At 39.4% G+C, this 18,588-nt stretch overlaps 1 protein-coding gene across 1 annotated transcript in view; it reads left to right on the forward strand.

Annotated features, from left to right (window-relative positions):
- The first annotated feature begins 8,993 nt into the window (after positions 1-8,993).
- Positions 8,994-18,588, forward strand: part of RPS6KA3 (ribosomal protein S6 kinase A3) — a 173,633-nt gene continuing 164,038 nt past the window's right edge. Inside the window, exon 1 of the mRNA XM_054695817.1 lies at positions 8,994-9,081. The gene's annotated coding sequence lies outside the window, so the exon portion shown is untranslated. The remainder of the gene's footprint in view (positions 9,082-18,588) is intronic.

Consider the following 18,588-nt stretch of genomic DNA (forward strand, 5'->3'; position numbering starts at 1 on the left):
AGGTGATCCCCCTAAAATGGGAAGAGTGTTTAGAAGCCGAGTAGCCCTCTGGCTAAAAAGGACAAATGTCTGCAACAGATATTACCCTGCTTCTTCACTCTACACCAAGTTATTTTAACCAATCTTTGTTGATAGGAACACAAATGGTTTTCATTTTTAGCGGTTATATACTATTTCATTGCACATACACAGTTTGTTTATTGAAGTACATTTATATTGCTTCTAATCTTTCACTAGTAAAATAATGCTGCAATGAAGGGATAAAAGAGAAAATCCATATGATTGTTTCATTGGTTGCATAAAATGTCTTTGACACAAACTCACCACCCATTTATGATAAAATTTCTCAGCAATCTAGGAATCTAGGCGTAGAAGGAAACTTCCTTCACCTCATAAAGTGGTAGGAAATAAAGCAAAAGACATGGACAGGGAAGAGAGACAGGAAAGAGATCTTATCTTACTTACAATTTAGAAGGGTCACTGTGTTCTGCAGTGCGGAGAACAGGTGGAGGGAGGCATGAGAGAAAGCAGGGAGATTAGTTGGAAAGTGATTGCAGTGTCCAGGCAAGGGCTAATAATTCAGGCACTAAGTCATTAAGAGCTGATTCTACATTTTCTTCTCTTTCAGAGAATTGTTTGTTTTACTGTCATTTGTTGTTGTTGTTGTTTTAACCTTTAGGACTTCAATGTAATGGAATTTATTTTGAGACATGATATAGAGATCTAATTTTAACTTTTTTCCAAGTGAAGAGCCAATTGACCCAACACCATTTATTGAACATAGCTGGGCTTTTCCCAATTGTGAAATTTGCTAAACAAGCCATTTTATGTGTCAGTGGCTCTTTTTTAGGGGAGTCTCTATTCTGTTTTATAGATTTGTTTATTTCTGTGCCAATGCCATTCTTTCCAAATTGCTATAATTTTTGGAATATGTTGTAGCTGATAGTCTCTGTCTCTCCCTTCCTTACACTACAATCTTTTGTTCTTTTACAATGATTTAATATTTTTTTCTTCTAAAATTATTTTATATTTTTGTGCACTTTCATTGTTTCATTAATTTGAAAATCAGCTATTGTTGAGTTCGTCCCCCCTAAAAAATCCTGTAAAGGTTTTCATTTTTAATTACACTAGATTTATAACTCAACCTAGAGAAAATTTGCAACTATAGAGTATTGTCATCCTAAGCATAAATGTAGCAAACTCTCCATTTATTTGAATCCTTCAATAAATTTAAAAATTTCCCTATAAAACACTCCCAAGAACTTTATAATTTATACTGCTATTATGAACATCTGTTTTCCTATTGAGTTTTTTATTGGTTACTACTGCTGACAAAAGACTACTTTTAGTGTCAAAAAAAATCTCTTTCAAGCATTAAAAAAGGCAAACAATATTTTTAAAAGTGGGCAAAGGACATGAACAAACAATTTTCAGGAGACACAAATAACCTGTTTACATAGCAATGTTTTTCAGCCTAACTAGCAATCAAAGAAATGCAAATTCAAGTCTTGAGATAATTATTTTACACCTGCCAAAGTGGAAAAGTTTGTTTTCAAATGCTGTGCTCATTCTGTTTTAAGGCTGTCACTAACAGGCACTCTCTCGCAGGCTGTTGAAATTGTCTTTGAGGGAAAAGAATGTAATAAAATGTCAATAATTTTAAAAACTGTTCATTCCCAATCTTAGGGATTCTGACCTGAGGAGAAAGTCAAAAGTTGGGGGAGGGGGGAGATGTTCATCAAGGAGTCATTTCTGATACCCAAAACTGGAAGAAATCTAAATGTTGGCACAGGGGAATAATTAACTAAAGCATGGCACAGCCACAGACTGAAATGGTGCAGCCATTAGTATACCCATGTTTGAAAAATCTTTAATGGCCAAGAAAATCATTCATCTTGAAATTCAAATGAAAATGGAAAAGCTATGTTATTCACAATAGCTAAGCCATGGAAATAAATGTCTATGGAAGGATGACTGGATAAAGAAGTTGTGGTATATGTACTCAGTGGAATACTACTCAACAATTTAAAAAGATGAAATCTTGTCATTTGCAACAATGTGGATGGAAATTGAGGTGGAAATGCTAAGCAAAGTCAGTCAGAAAGTGAAAGATAATTACTGGATGGTTTCTCTCATATGTGCAATATCAATAACCAAAGCAAACAAACTAGGAAGTCACAACAAAAATAACACTTAGAATGTGTGAAAAAATACAGTGGTTACCAGAGGATGAGGGGGAGGGCGGTGGGGGGGGAGTGGTGGTGGAAAGGATAGAATATGTCAACCTGACAGCAGGAAAGGCGCTAGGTAACTTGGGTGGTGGTGGTGGTGAGGTGAGGCTTACGCACATATAGAGGCAAAGACGTACCCCCAAAATTCATATAGTACAGTTAATCGAAGAATTAAGAAAGAAAAAGGAAAAGGAAGCCATAAAACTATACATCTATGAATTAAACTAGAGAAAATACATCAGAATTTTACAATATTTATCTCTGGAGAGTGGATTACCAGTGAATTTTTTTGTTGTGGTGGTTATCTATTTTCTAAAACTTCTACAAAGCACCTGTGTTATTTTTGGAATCGGGATATGAAAATGTCAAATAAATAATAAGTGATCAAAAAACTACAAGTGTGAAAGTCCCCTACCTTGAATTCTCAATTCACTTTGAAATGTTTGGTTTATTATATGTAATAATAGATCAGCCCTGCCAATGGACAAAGTCCTCTGCTTGAAAAGTGCAAAATGTTGCTGATAACAATTTAGCTCCCAAAGCTGGAGTCCATGTTATAATCTTAAGATGCTGCATTTAAGCAAAAGCAACTATGAGCTCTGAGCGATAAATGGCATCAGGGAGAAGGGATTTGTGGATGTAAGGGATTTGTGGATGTAAGTTAAAATACATAGGATTTCTTTAAACTGGGAACTCTTCATAGTTTTAAAGTATATATATTGTTCGCTTCTCCACTCAATAAATATTTGCATGCATATTTGGATCTAGACCTCAACATAAGGTTGGCATTTTTAAAGGAGATGAGTTTGCCGTGATTGGGCAAAAACAAATACGCTATTTCTAAGGTTTATGTTGTGACTCCGTCCAGGGTCCAAGCTCAGCAGAGCCGCGAATATAATCACACCCACAACCTTTGTGGAGAATGTAATTCCCTCCTCCTCGCCCTTGCAGCCAGGAAAGATTTCAGAGTATCCTTTTACACTTACGTGGAACTGCCCACCGAGATATTTTTATCGTATCCTCAAAACCGCTCATCTCCTTTTCATTTGCCTTTTATACTCATAATAATAACTTTGACTCTTTCCTCTTTCTGCAAACAAGGAAGTTCTCTTGATATTTATGTATTTATTTTGCTAGGAAACAAATTGGAATTCAGCCCATGTTTCTATTCAGTGTCACCCGAGCTCATAAAGAGACCAGCTTCCCTCGGTTTAGGCCTCTTGGTCAAATTTACTCAGCTTCCTGGTCAGCCATCCATCCCACTCACAAGCCCTGGGCTCCTCCAGAGAATAAATAACCCAAGCCTGGAGCTCTGTGACTAATCATGTTTGCCCGGCCCTCACCATTCCCTCATTAAACAGCTTTTAAAATTCGACTTCCTCTGTCCACTAACTAAAACACAGAGACACTGCTTCCGAACGCCAAGGGAAAATGGCAGCTTCCTCTTCACGGCCCCACGGTGCTTGGGGCCCTGTGTCTGTGCTTCCCGTGCCAGTGCCCAGGCTCAGCATTTGCCTGGCTAGACAGCCTGCTGCCTGGCCCCCTCCTAGTGTCTCCCTGCAGATGCAAGCCCTCTGCCAGCAAGCACAGAACAAACAGGGCTGTGAAGGATTTTTATGTTCACAAGAACTGCAGAGGCCGCTTGCATGAGGCACCTGAGCAGAACGCATGGGGATAGAAGAGCTTGGGGGTGGGGGGCAGTTGGAGGCAGGGGTACGAGGGAGTTTGGGGTAAATGGGAACCAAATTTGCATCGGGGAAGATGAGAAAGTGCTGGAGACTCTGGTAGTGAGGGTGGCACAGCCACATGCCTGGACTTAGCACCAAAGAACCTTACACTTCAAAATAGCTGCGCTGGTACATTTAGGTTACATCTATTTTACAATAGTCTTTAAAATCAGGTTGGTAGAAGGAAAGAAAAACAGTGAAGAAAAAGCAATCCTGTTTAGTGTGTGTAATCCAAACCCCTCTTATCTAGATGCTGCCTCTCAACATTCCAGATGGGTGAGCTCTTAGATTTTCAGAGTTCCACACCAGGTCAACTGGTGGAGGGAGCTGAGAAGAAAGGAGAGATAGGAGAGCTAGAGGCAAGGCACCCCGACAGCCTGCAAGGAAACTGCATGAAAAGCCCACTCCATGCTCTGATATTCCCGCAGGCTCACGGGCTTCCCAAGTGCTTCCTAGAGAACTGGTCTGGTTTCTGCTCTTTGTCTGGTTTGGGGGTACGCGCTTCCTTCCCCACGTCCAGCACCGCTGATCTATTGCCCATCAGCTTCACCCACTGCAAACCTGGGTGAAACAGGCAGTGCCCCCGCCACCACCCTCTCCAGCCACCCAGCTGTGCCCTCCCCTAGCCCAAATATCAGGGGTAACCGTGAGACAAATAAGCAGTGAGCATTGACCAAATAAGCAGTGAGCATTCCGCTTTGCATTTTTCTAAGCCTACTCCCCAATTCTTAAGTAAAACTCCTAAAGTAAAAATGGAATTTTTGCTGGGAGAATTTTTAAGTTGAGCGAATCTGCCACATTCTCTAAACGACAGCTGCAGTAAGTACAGCTACTATGTTGTTATGCAACATTCAGCCAATGTTGGCACAACCAAGCACATGGGTAAAACATGAAACGCTTTCCCTGTTTCCATGTTTTGCCACAAAATTCTGTTCAAAAAAGTCTGTGAGTCTTCACTGTCTGTCATTTCTGTGGGTTCCTCCGGAAATGCCCTTTTGGTTAAAACTCCTCCCTAGGAAAATGAGATTCATTCTCTTTCTCTCTCTCTCCCTCTCTCTGTCTCTCTCTGCTCTCTCTCCCTCTTTCACACACACACACACACACACACACACACACACACACTCACTCACTCCTTAGTTAACATATTCCTTTCTTACCTGAACTAATGTTTACCTGCATATACTAAAGTGGCAACAACTCCTGTTTTTATTTTGCATTTTCAGGGGATAATATGTAGAGTCACGGATTTTTAAATCCCAATTTGTCACATATACGAAACCCACCAATCTATGCAGACCAAATTCCTCCATTCAATTAACATTTTACAACTTCCACACTCTGTGGAAACAGTATTGGTAACACTTCCTATATTTGCAATCTGTTTAGGTGTAACATTGGTGGAAATTAACAGTAAAGTGTTACTTTAAGTGAACTAAAACAAATTTTGAACCTGATGTTTTCATTTGTGCCATAAGGGTCTAATATATCAAGAAAGGGAGAAAATGATTAGAAAACTACTCATAATGTTTCAAGAGTAACTCTAATATGATTAGGCCCTCCTCAGCAACTGGAAAAGTAAAAATTTTCACTTCTAGGAATCATTTTTTAAAAATATTCTCCCTCTTGGAGAAAATGTTGATTATTCTTTTAGCTAAGAACTGGTTAAGAAAATTGAAAAGATTTTTCAGATTGAAAAAATCTACAGTGCCAAGCCAAAATGTTTTCCAAGGCCAGGTTCTAAGAAGTGAACTACATCTTTCAAGATGCCCAAGGAACATTCCAGATTAAATTTCACAAAAATAAGCACTATTTTGACAAAAATGTTTTATTCAACAATGGGATTGTCAACCTGTAACCAGTAGCCATTTACTGTAACAAAATTTCAGCACATTAATTCTTAAATGGTCCTTGTGAAATCCATATACATTTTGTGATAAGTATAGAACAGTATTAGAACAGCTTACTTCATTTAAGACACTAGATGTGTTCCTGCAAAGATGAAAGTAATTAAACACATGTAGGTTAACTTATGTTTTTATGATCGAGCAATTCATCTGAAGGATCACTGTGGTAAACTCTTTCTGAATGAAACATTCTTTAAAACAAATGATCTCCTAATTTGTGTGTTTTTTTGACATAGTGTTTGAGATATCAAGTTTCTGTATTGGTGAGATTCTCCCATAACGCAACCCTAAGGCCTGTAACATTCCCCCACCCCCACCCCCGGCCAGGAAAGAGTTAATGTCCCTCTTATACACCTGATTACTACGAATGTAGGACTCTCACACTGTACAAACTCACACTTACATAGACAACATTACGTGGTCCAGTCGGTTTTAAAAGTCGAATTGAAACAAAAAATCGAAAGCCAAGTAAGGGGAACTGGTTACAGAAACTGGTATGCCCCTACAGCGTAATTCTGTGCTTCCAGAAAAACTGAGTGTGCTCTCTCTCTACATCTATGGAATGTCCTCCAAAAGATAGTGGAAAATATGCAGAAGTCTATTCTTGTGTGAAAGGGATGAGAAAGAGAATATATTTCTTGTGTATGCATTTTTTAACTCCCTGGAATTTTTATAGAGAAGTAGTTAACATCTGCAGTGACCTATAAAGTGAGGTGAATGGGCAGAGAGGAAATAGGTTAGGAGTAAGACTTCACCACATATCGTTTTCTCCTTTTGGATTTTAAAACATGTAAAAATATATTACTATTTGAAAATATTTTTTAAAAAACTCAAGATCAGATTGAGTGATTATAAGTAGTATATTCTCTGTATATTCATTTCAGACATCCCTTTTCAGCTGCCCAATATTAGGGCTATCTGCTTTGCCTGGAAGCAGAGCCTGGGTCAGGGATCTGGAAGGTCGTGACTGAATGAAGAATGGTTACGCAGTTGGGGGACCAGAATCGGGCAGGGAAAGAGTTAAGCAAGGATGTGGTCTCAGGTAAAGTCCAGCTCATAAATCACACCACAGTTTGCCCTTCCTTGTGACTAAAGGGCCAGCTTTGTGTACCTTAGTATTAGATTCTGGACCCTGGACAGAGGGCAGGAGCCAGGGGGCTATAACCTCTCAGGCCATGTGACTCCTATTTAGTAAAGTGCCGGTTTCCAAAGATGGGACCAACTGTGAGCAGTTAGTAGCTGGTGGGCGGATGCACAGCCTATGGAGGGATGCTGGGTGGGACAGCAGCAGCATCCACTGCCCCAAGGACCTCAACTTTTTGTGTACATCAAAGTGATATTGAGAGCTTCCTCAAATCAATCACAGGGCCCCCGACCTAGAGTTTCTGATTCAGAGCACAGTAATGTCTAACATATTCCCAGATGTTGATTTGCTGCTGGTCCTGGTACCACACTTTGAGAACCACTGCCCTACATCATCTCTGCTTCTTGCCTCTCCTTCCTCTCTATAGCCAATCTCAGCACCTGCTTATCTTCCTTTGAATCCTCTCCTCAACATACTCTTCGGCATTGCTGACATTCTAGTGCAGGTCTTTAGCCCATCAAGACCAAAATTAAGGGTAATTATTACATAGACAAAAGAGGACATGATCTTTTGTGAATTAATTTTATTGATGGTCTACACTGGTTAAAACTACAGGGTAATTATCCAACTCATTTTAATAGTCTGCAAGTGCCACAGAGAGGGCTTGACATGTTCAATGGAAGAACTGCAGCATTTCCTTGCCAATGAATTTACCTTAAAAAACGGAAAATGGAAATACCCTATGACATAGTCCTCCCGCTCTTGGGCATCTATCCAAAGAACATGAAACCGTCAACTCAAAGAATTATATGGTCTGCAATGTTTACTGCAGCATTACTTACCATAGCTACGACAACCTAAATGCCCACTGATAGAGGAATGGATTAAAAAGATGTGGTCCGTCCCCACCATGGAATACTATTCAGCCGTATGGAAAGATGAAATGGTGCCATTCACGGCCAAAAGGAAGAAGTTTGAGGAAATCATGTGCGGTAAAGCAAATCAGAATGACAAAAACAAATACTGAATGTTTACAGTAACAGCAACGATTTGACAAAGCAAAATACTTACATAAAGGGCCAGCTTTGTGTACCTTAGTATCAGATTCTGGACCCTAATAAAAAAGTGAGATTTCTGAGGTTAAGGTGGAGGAAAGAGTGTTTCAAAGGGGCATAAGAATTGGTGAAAGGGAAAAAATATTTTACAAAAATGTGCACAGCATCTGAATAGGTGTTTCACTGAAGAATATATACAAATTGCCAATAAAAAAAAAAAGAAAAACAATGTCAAATCATCTCATGTCAAATCATCTCAAGTGACATTGTGCATGTGACCGAGGCAGAACAGTACACCTTGATAAGTGATGGTGGTGTTCAATAACAGTGGGTGAGAAACCCCTTTGGTTCTAACAACTGATCTTTGATCCCATCCTTAATGTCACGTGGGAGTGGAGGTTTCGTTCTGGGTGGAGTGTCTCCTTCAAAAGAAAATGGCATCTCCAATTGAATGATTTCTCCTTCTCATTCCTTTGATGGTGCAGCTTCCTCCAGGCAGTTGTCTAGAACTGTGCTGTCCAATATGGTTACCACTAACTGCATGTGGCTATTTCACTTTAAGTTTAAATTAATTAAACAATGAAGTTAAAAATTCCATTCCTCAGTCTCACCAGGCACATATCCAGTGCTTACTAGCTGCATTCAGCTAGTGCCTATATTATTGGACAGCACAAACATTTCCAACATCGCGGAAAGTTCTGTTGGTCGGTGCTGGTCGAGAAGCTTTCCCTACACTTGATATACTCAAACTCTTATTTGTCAAAGTCAGTCAGAAAGAAAAAAAATCCTTTCCTCCTCAATGATACAGAATCTGTTATTTCCTTTATTTACCATGCTTTAGTTCTTCTATGACTTTTAACTGTCTGAATTCACTTTAAAAATAAATTCATCTTTGTTAGTGGTTCTCAAAGGGGAACTCAGAGATCAAAACTGTTTTCATAAGACTGATGTATTATTTCTCTTTTTCACTTTCTTTCCCTCCAGATGTCTTCCAGAGCTACATGGTATGTGAAATCACAGGAGCAAATATGATAATCCACGTATGTCTATCAAGCCAGAGATGAAAGACAATTGAATAAGGTAAGAATAATGCATCTTTCTCACAAAGTGATTTTTTTTTTGTTTTGGACAACAGTTATTTTTATTGTTTAAATATATTATTTATGTTGGCACATAATGGTTTATCAATGTTATCTTTACATGGATTAATAACTAAATTATGGTAAATATCCTTTTAAAATCTTATAGGGTAAATATTGAGAGTTATAATCCACATATACAATAGCTCTTTGAAGTTCTCAGTTATTGTTAAGAGTGTAAAGGCAAAAAAAAAAAAAAAAGAGTGTAAAGGCGTCCAAGATGAAAACCTTTGAGCACTTTTACTCAAAGCTATGTTATTAGTATTAATGATGCTATTGCTCATCTTTGCTTTTATTCTTTTTTAATTGAAACATTTGACATTGTGTAAATTTAGGTGTACAGCATGTTAATTTGTTACATTTTATATTATAATATGATTGCCATTGTAGTGGTAATTAGCACCTCTATCACATTACACAATTATCCTTGCTTTTAGTAGTTGGAATAATTAAGTCTCAGTCTTTTAGCAAGTTTAATGATTGTAATACAACATTGTCTATATTCACTGTACTGTGCATTAGATCTCTAGGGCTTATTTACTATTTATTATAATTTTGCACCCTTAACATCTGTGCTCCCAGCCCTTCTCCCCCAGAAACCACCATTTTATTCTCTATTTTTAAACGTTTTCTTTTTTAAAATTTCACATGTAAGTAACATCATACATCTTTCACTGCCTAACTTACCTCATTTAGGAAGATGTGTTCAGGGTCCCTCCACGTTGCCACAAGTGGGGGGATGCCCTCCTATCTCATGGCTGAAGAATATTCCAGTGTGTGTATGTACCTCATTTTCCTTATCCATTCATCTGGCCATGGACACTGAGAGTGTTTTCATGTCTTGACTATTGTAAATAATGTTGCAGTGAGCATGAGAGTGGAGATGCCATTTCAAATTAGCGTTTTCATTTTCTTCAGGTAAATACCCAGAAGTGGAATTGCTGGATCTATATCATAGCTCTATTTTTAATTTTTTGAGGAACCTCCATAGTGGCTAAACCAGTTTACATTCCCACCAGTAGCACGCAAGGGTAAATTCTAACCCGTGTAAGATGGAATCTCATGTGGCTTTGATTTCCGTTTCCCAGTGATTAATAGTGATGTTGAGCATCTTTCCATAAACCTGTTGGCCATTTGAGGAACCTTCTTCTTTGAGAAAATGTTTATTTATTCTGCCCATTTTGTTTCATTTGATTTTTTATTTGTTTTTTCTTCATTGAGGTAACATCGGTTTGTAACACTGTATATGATTTAGGGGTCTAGGTTTCCACCTCCTCAGATGTATGTCACCACACCACACTCACCTCCAAAGCACCCATAGTCCTTTGCCATTGGTGTGCCCATTTTTGAATTGGATTGTTTGTGGGGTTTAGTTGTTGTTATTGAATTGTATGAGTTCTTTATATTTTCTAAATATTAATCCCTCATTCCATATGGTTTGCAAAGTTTTCCTACCATTTTGTGGGTTGCGTTTTCATTTTTTTTATTGTTTCTTTTGTTGAGCAAAAGCCTTTAAGTTTGATACAGTCACATTTGTTGATTTGTGCTTTTAGTGTTACGTCCAAAAAATCATTGACAAGACAATGTTGAGGTGCTTGTTTTTGACATATGCCCATCTCTAGATGAGAAAAACTGGTCTACCCAAAATTCTTCTATTGGTCCAGCTTGTCTACACCGGTGGTAAGGAGGCGATCATCTTGAATCCCTTGTGGCATGATTAGGATAAGGGCTCTGTTGTACTGCTTAGAGATTAGCAAAATGAACGTCTTCCCAGGAAGTGTATTAGCAGGCAAGGATACCGCGGTGTGGAAATATCCCTGCCACCCCGGAGTTGTTCTCTCACCTAAGCTGCCCCTGCCCCCTTGAGCTAAGAGAGGAGCTAGAGAAAAGGTCAAAACTGAGGGCGAAAAGAGCCAAACCCAAGCCAATCACTTGATGCCAAGAGAACACTGGGGTGATGAAGGTTCACCTTCAAGTCAGTGGCTGCTGATTAGATTGATAATAAAATAACCTTTTAAGAAATAAAGGAGAGGGGAAATATACACTTGTGTATATTAGAGGTCAATTCTTTAAAAAAAAAAAAAGTCCGAAGTATTTTTTCACATTAAACTTTGTGAGGTTTTTTGGTTTGTTTTTGCTGAAGGGTTCATGTGTAAATGTATTTTAAACTGCTCTGTTCCCGTGAGTCTTGGGAGTTGGAAGTGGAGGAGCGCCTCCTGAAAAAAACAGTCGATATCTGAACAGATAATAAAACTGAAGTTCATAGCAAAGCTATGAATTTTAATGACATAGAAAGGAGAAACTCAGAGCCTGGAACCTAGGATGCTGAGCTGAGGGAAGTTATCTAAAGGTTGGATTAAGTTATATTCTTTTCTGCTTGTTTTTCTCTTTGGGGTGGGAATAAGAAAAGAACAAAGGAAGCTAAAATGTAGGAGGGATAGTCTCCCAGTAAACAAGGTTCTCTGAAGTCTTTAGCTCTGCCTCTTCCTCCCCCTCCTTCCTCACTTCACCCACTCACCCCCTCAAATTAAAGCAACTACAATAACAATACTAGCTGCCAGGTGGTGAGGCCTTGTTTGTGATGGGCATTTTGCTGAACATTTTCCTTGTATCCACTCATTTAGTCACCACAAGCCTTTGAGGTGGATACTGTTCTTAATCCCCATTTTATAGATGAAACAACTGAGGTACACAAAGGTAAGTAATTGTCCAAGGTCTTTGTGCTTCTGAGTCTAAGACTGCTAAAGGAGAAAAAAATACAGCCTAAGTTTTGGTGGGTCAGATACAGGCTTCTCCCATTGTCCAAAAGTAGACCATTCCTCCTTGATATGAGTAGGTGGCTTATCTGGGGGGTCTGGGAACCACTATTATCATTAATTTTTATGGAAAACTCTTTGAGCATTCCCAGCAAAGCCTGGATGACCCTATGTCTAGCAAGGATGTTTTACATGGGGTAGGAAACTATGATAGATGTTTCCCAAATGTATTTGAAACTTTGATCATCTTATTACATCAACATGTTTTCGTGGGGAAAAAAAAAAAGACAAATTTGGTGATAAAATTTAAAAGCATGTTACAAAGTTAAACAGCACTTCTCGATGCCTTTAAAGTACTAGAGAGCACTATAAATCTCCACCAAAGAGATATAGAATGTGGAATTCTCCATGCTTATTTTACCTCAGAATAACGCTTTATTTTTTCCATAGAAAATCTAATAATTCAGTGAAGCACTGGTCAAGATGAACATTAATAGTCCTTACCAGATTAGCAATTTCGTAGTTCTTTTTTTTTTCCCCACAGGCAAGGAGTTAGGGTTTATTGATTAACATAAAAGCAAGAAAAAGGACACTGGGGAGAACTCTCTTAGCATGACAGAAACTCAGGAGGTACAGGGGTGGGGGTCTATTTAGGTTTTAAGAATAGGGTTTGAGAACAAAGGAATCAAACTTTATTGGCTGAGAAAGCAAGGCAAGTGGACTTGGCCAAAGTCCATTATTGTCGCTGATTGTGGGCACCCATCAGTGGCACCTGGGGGCAATTTCATAATTCTATTACTTTATCCTCCTAATAGAATGTGGCCAGTGAGTTTTACATTTTGATATATTTGAGTGTATATAGGACTAAACTTTGCCCAGATTGCACAATTCTTCAACAAATTACAAAATTTTACTTCAGCTCCAAGGTCTTCTACTATAACAGAGCATTTAGAACTTGAAGATATCTAACTAAATATGTCAAAATTAAACATGATTTTTACAGACCAAGAGAGACAAAATAAAGTCAAGACTATCTGAACACCGGCATTGTCTTCAGGCTAAAATACACTTTTTGACAGTGTATGCAGCCATAAAACTGGCATTTATGTCAAGCTAGGATTAGTATTATCACATGGCAGATACACTGAGGTGCTTTTAGCAATTTTGAAAGGCGGTTTCATATTCCCAGCTGTAATAGAGTGCCTGAGAAATCACACCCATCTTGCTAAAACCAGTGTAATTATGAGAGTAAAAACAACTAAATATCTTTGACATAGCCCTTTGGCTGTCTCATAATACTGGGATATTAAGTTAATGCAGTCGACTGCTCGGAAGAAATATGGATTCTGCCCTTCCATTCTAGTTTGAAACAAAAATTGGTAGCATAAAATTGAGAAGTAAATGAACCAAAAGAAATGTCCATGTGTCCATATTTTTTGTAATAGCCTTGCCCTGGGGACTAAATCCCCCACTGAAAAAGCACTAAGCTATAGAAAAGGAGCAAATCATAGACACTTTGAGGCAAAAAGGACCTTCATGATCATCTGGTATTATGTAGCCCAAGTTGTGCAATTTATTTTTTGAAAGCAATAAGTTTGGCGATGGGGAAAAGATGCCTCAAGGTGAATAATGTCTCATTACACTTATTATTTCGCATTACTTGCTAGTCTGAGGCAACTCCAACAATTGCATATACTCTTCCCAGATTTGGAGTCAGGAACTAGCAAAACAGAATAGCAGGAGAAACCATTTTGGTGGTAACGAGAGCAGTAGAAGCAATGGCAGCCACATCTGGATTCCAGGGCAGGGCAGCTGTGTCCACTGTCCAATGCCGTTGGTGTGATGGCTCAAGCTGTGGCACCCCGTTTTCACTAGAACAGGAGTGTCACATTGAAGTGTGAGTTCGGGCATTTGGGGCCACATCAGGTAATGTCTGAACTAGCATCCAGCTGTCCTGGAGATAAATTTGTCAGCTACTCAAAATCTTTTTATTAAACCTTTTCCCACTTAAGTCATCCAGAGTTCAGTTCATTCTTCCAGAGGAAGAGCATGAGTACTTACTCACCAAACCTCTCCCTGGCTGAGGACAGGACTACATGTCCCAGCCTTTCTTGCAGTTGGCTGTTGCCATGTATCTGAGTTCTAGCAGTGAACGTGAATGGAAATGATGTACCACTTCCAAGTCCCACCCTTAAGGAAAACCTCCCAGGCATCATCCTGCAGGTTGTTTTTCTTTTTCCTTTTTTTTTTAACCTCTGCCTGCTGGTTGCAGAGGAAGCTAAGGCACAAATCCAGAAAGGAAAGACAGTCTGGGTCCTGAACGACCACTTGGAAGTTTCCCTATGACTCAAGAACATCTACTTTGGGGCTTGTGGTAGTGATGCAAAGGTTTCTATCGTCTTGTGCCATGGAGATGTTGAGTTTATCTGTTACAGCAGCCAGCACTGCTCTACAGGTATATGTGGATTCTGTTGTTTGCAACTGAACTGAAACGGGTTCTGGCAAATTCAGGACACCGAAGATCAGTAAACTGGAGAAAAAAAGAGCAAAGGGAACTGTGGCAATAGATCAAACTGGAGAGAGAGACAGAGGGCAGATGAAGAGACAAGGTCTCACAGAGTTTGTTTTAGTAACTACAAACCCCCACAATGTCAGCCTCCCAGGACTGCATAGGAGAGGCACATAATACACTCACTGTATCCACAGTGATTGTTTTCTCCTAAACTACTGATTCTACTTCTTGGCCAAATAAATTAATAAGAGAGTTGGAAAAGTTGATGTAACTTCAGAGAGAAGCCTAGAAACAAATACTAAGTGACTAAGATCTTTGGAATAAAGATGCATTATTTTTTTAAAGATTTATTTATTCATGCATACAAGAACAGGGGTACAGGCCAGAGATGCGGGAGGGTGAGAGGAGTCACCAGAGACAGAGCGGGGAGCAGAACAGTCAGACTGAGGAAACACACTGCTGAGGGGAGCCACGGGTGAGACAGGAGAGGTCTGCTGCGCCATGTGGGATACTTGCCGGCCGGCCGGGATCGAACCCACGCTGCAGAGGCTGCGGACAGCTCCCCAGTGCTGCACTCAACTGCCTGCGCCACCAGGGGAGGCCCCAAGATGCATTATTTAATGAGGAAAAAAAAGAAACCTTCAAGGAAGCTTCTGTGGTCTTGTGAGGCAATGACTAAGCTAACAGATATAAAAGGATTCCATAGGGGTCCTTCCACATATTCCTGGAAGGGCCAGGAAAAGAGGCTCTAAGTGGTTTTGCTAAACCCAGGCCTTCTCACAGATACCCAAGTGTGAAAGTAGACAAGCAAAAGGCTTACAATGATCTTAAATCAGTTGACAGGAACTTGAGAAATCTGTGTAAATTGACACAGACTTATTTCTCTGTGTTCCAGGAGGCATATGGGCAGTACCAAAGAACAGGAAAAGGCTAGTTTTCAACCCAATGACATTGTGTTTTTTGGAACTCTTACCTCTTGGAGTTCTGACTTCCGATCACAAGTTACTGCCTCATCTAGCAGACTCCAGTCCCTTCTCCTCGTCCATTTGAAAATAAGCAAAAGATTAATGGTCATTTACCAGTCAGGAATGGGATGGGGAAAGTAATCAATGATGGAAGAATAACATACATCTGAATAGGGCTGAACCCCTAATCATATACAGTATTGTGTAAACCATTACCCCAATTTAAAAAAATACAACTTTAATGAGAATTTAAAAAAGAAAAATAATAGGCAAGTAGAAAGTGAGGTATAAAAGACTTGCATAAGGTGAGGGAGAAATCTGCTAAAGTGGGGAAATCCTATTTAAAGAGATTATTTGTGAAATATTAGCTGTGTCCTTCCCATTCCCAGAATGAGGGACTTCCCAGATAGATCCACTATGATATTTTTATCTTGGTCGGCTTTAATAAAACCATGTTATTGCATTCTTTGTTATCACAGGCAACATCCTCCCTCAGTAGTTCATTCACTGGTTTTCTTAATAGTGCTGTTGCACCACATTTGGAAAATCCCAGCATATGGGCTGAACCATCAAGTGAAGCCTTTATATTTTGCAAAACCTTCACAAAATGCCTTCCATTAAAAAGTGTTCACTGGAAATTATACCATGATCAAAATCCCTTGAGGAAAAAGACATTAAACTTCATGCTAAAAATGGCAGCCATCCCCAAGCAACTGGGACAACCCCATTATTCGCTCTCTGTGACAGTTCACACTTCCACCACGAACAATTATACCCAGCAAAAGCCAATGCAATGATTAGCTCAACAGACGCGCATTTGCTGGAGAAGTGTGGCTGATTCGCCCTATCCTCACATCTCCACTAGCAACAAAACGTGTTGCTTCAGGGAAAAACTCCTATCGAGTGGATGCCTTGCTTAAGACCTGTGATGAGGATGAATGATTTGGAGAATTTATTTTTTTGAATATTTTATTTTATATAATTCTTACATCATTTTTCATTTTTGCACAATGTCTGCATTTTCGCTTTGGTTATATTCCCCATGCAATTGCACTCCCCCTTATTTTGACCCTAGTCCTTCCTCTCCCTGCTTCCCCCCCACCCCCGTAGTGTGTCTCTGGTTTATAGTTGCTTGTTGATTTTGATTTTTACTTTGTATTAATTAGTCTTTTTCCTGGTCCCTTATTTAGGTTTTCTAGGTTCCTGCTATGAGTGAGACCATCCGGTATTTTTCTTTTTCTTTCTGGCTTATTTCGCTGAGCATGATCTCTTCCAGCTCCATCCCTGTTGCTGCAAATTGCATGTATTTATCTTTTTTGAATGCTGAGTAATATTCCATGGTGTATATGGACCACATCTTCTTGATCCAGTCATCTATTTTTGGGCATTTGGATTGTTTCCAAAGCTTAGCTATTGTAAATAGTGCTGCTGATAAACATAGGGGTGCAGGTGCTCTTTGGAATTAATGTTTCTGTGTCGTTTGGGTAAATACCTAGGAGTGGAATTGCTGGATCTGATTTAGAGAATTTAAATGAAAAGTATGAGTGTTGAGATTACAGTCACTCCTTTAAAGGTTCAAGTTCTCATTATTTAAAATCTGAAATCTTCCTCTCCCACTTCACCCCAACACCCTTCCTCCAGATGATTGGTGTCATCTGTCAAGCAGTGTGGTACCCCTTTGCTGGCCTCAGCAAACATCCTAAAGGTCAGTACCTTGGTTCCAGAAGCATCTTGTGTGTCCCATCTGCATGCTTTCTAGCCCAGCCAGATTTTTGTAGCTCCATGTTCAAGCTGGGTTGGTCACCCGCCATTAGCATTTGCCTTCATAGAAGTATCTGAAGCCCTTAGCTAGAAACAGAAATATCATTTTAGAATTAAACTTCTTCCTAATTTGCTCCTTGCCATCTCATTCCTTTAGATAATTCTGTGGTGGTGTACAGGTTTCTAAGAGCTTCCTGTAAATTATTTTACATCTTCCTCTCTACAGCCAATGATGTTTCTATTTTATTTATGAGGAAACTGAGATACAAAGAGATGCAGTCATTTGCCCAGGAGCATGCAGGTAGAAGGTATGTTGGAGAAGGGTCTCAGAGGCAGAATTCCTGTTACCTATTATTATTCCCCTGCTTGCTTGGCCATGATCTTCTATAAGGGACCATCCCGTTAGCTTCTGATCATTTACCTTAACTTCCTTGGGCCTTATGTTTTTGAGACTGGGATTCCCTGAATTCTACCTATCTCATGTCTGACCACCATGTACAAGTCTATAGCAGATGCTGTCAGAGCCTTGCCTAGGTCCCATTGGGTTTTACCATTTCTGTACAGATTGACCCAATGATTCCCAACTCCAAGCACCTGTGACTCTACCTGGGCACCTTTTTAGACTGCTAGGGCCCTCTGAGCCTGTGTGTGGGTAGCTAACACCCCCACATTCCCAGAAGAACCCCTCAACCAATGGCCAATAAAAGTTGGTGGGTAAATTTCCCAGTTCTCTTACCTCTGGTGAAATACAAAGCTTATTCTGCATTGTCTCCCATGGCTTCCCAGGTAAATTGAGCCCAAAACCCAGATCAGTATGCAGATCCAGAATCCCCCCTGTTGACTCCTTTTCCTTCACTCTATTACTCCCTCCTTCCCTACCATTGCTTCCTGGGATCACCTTCCACATCAACTTCTTGCATTCAAATCCTTGTCTCAGGGTCTGTTTCTCTGAAGAATCCCAAACTAAGATATCTTGTATAAGTTGTCCCTTCATGTCCTCACCAACACATGCTGCTTCCATTCTTTTTAATGTAAGTCATTCTCATAGGTTTGAAGTGATAACTCAATGGTTTTGATTTGTATTTCTCTTTTAATTAGTGTTGTTGAAAATTTTTTCATTTATTGGTAACCTGTCTGAATGTCTTCTTTAGAGAAGTACTTGTTTAGGTCTTTAGCCCATTTTTTGATTAGGTTGTCTGTTTTTTGTTGTTGGATTGTATATGTACTTTGTATATTTTGGATATTAGCCCCTTGTCATCTGTGTGATGGACAAATAACATCTCCCAGTCTGTATGATGCCTTTTCGGTTTTGTGATGGTTTCCTTTAAAATACAATAACTTTTTAGTTTGATGTAGTCCCACTTGTTTATTTTTGCTTCTGTTTACCTTGCCATTATAGTCGTACCCCCAAATACATCTTTGCAGTAAATGTCCTATAGTGTATCCTTTATGTT

This window comes from Talpa occidentalis, unplaced genomic scaffold, assembly GCF_014898055.3.
Source record: "Talpa occidentalis isolate TD23 unplaced genomic scaffold, MPIMG_talOcc4v2.1 talOcc4.15, whole genome shotgun sequence".
Classification (NCBI taxonomy): Eukaryota; Metazoa; Chordata; class Mammalia; order Eulipotyphla; family Talpidae; genus Talpa; species Talpa occidentalis.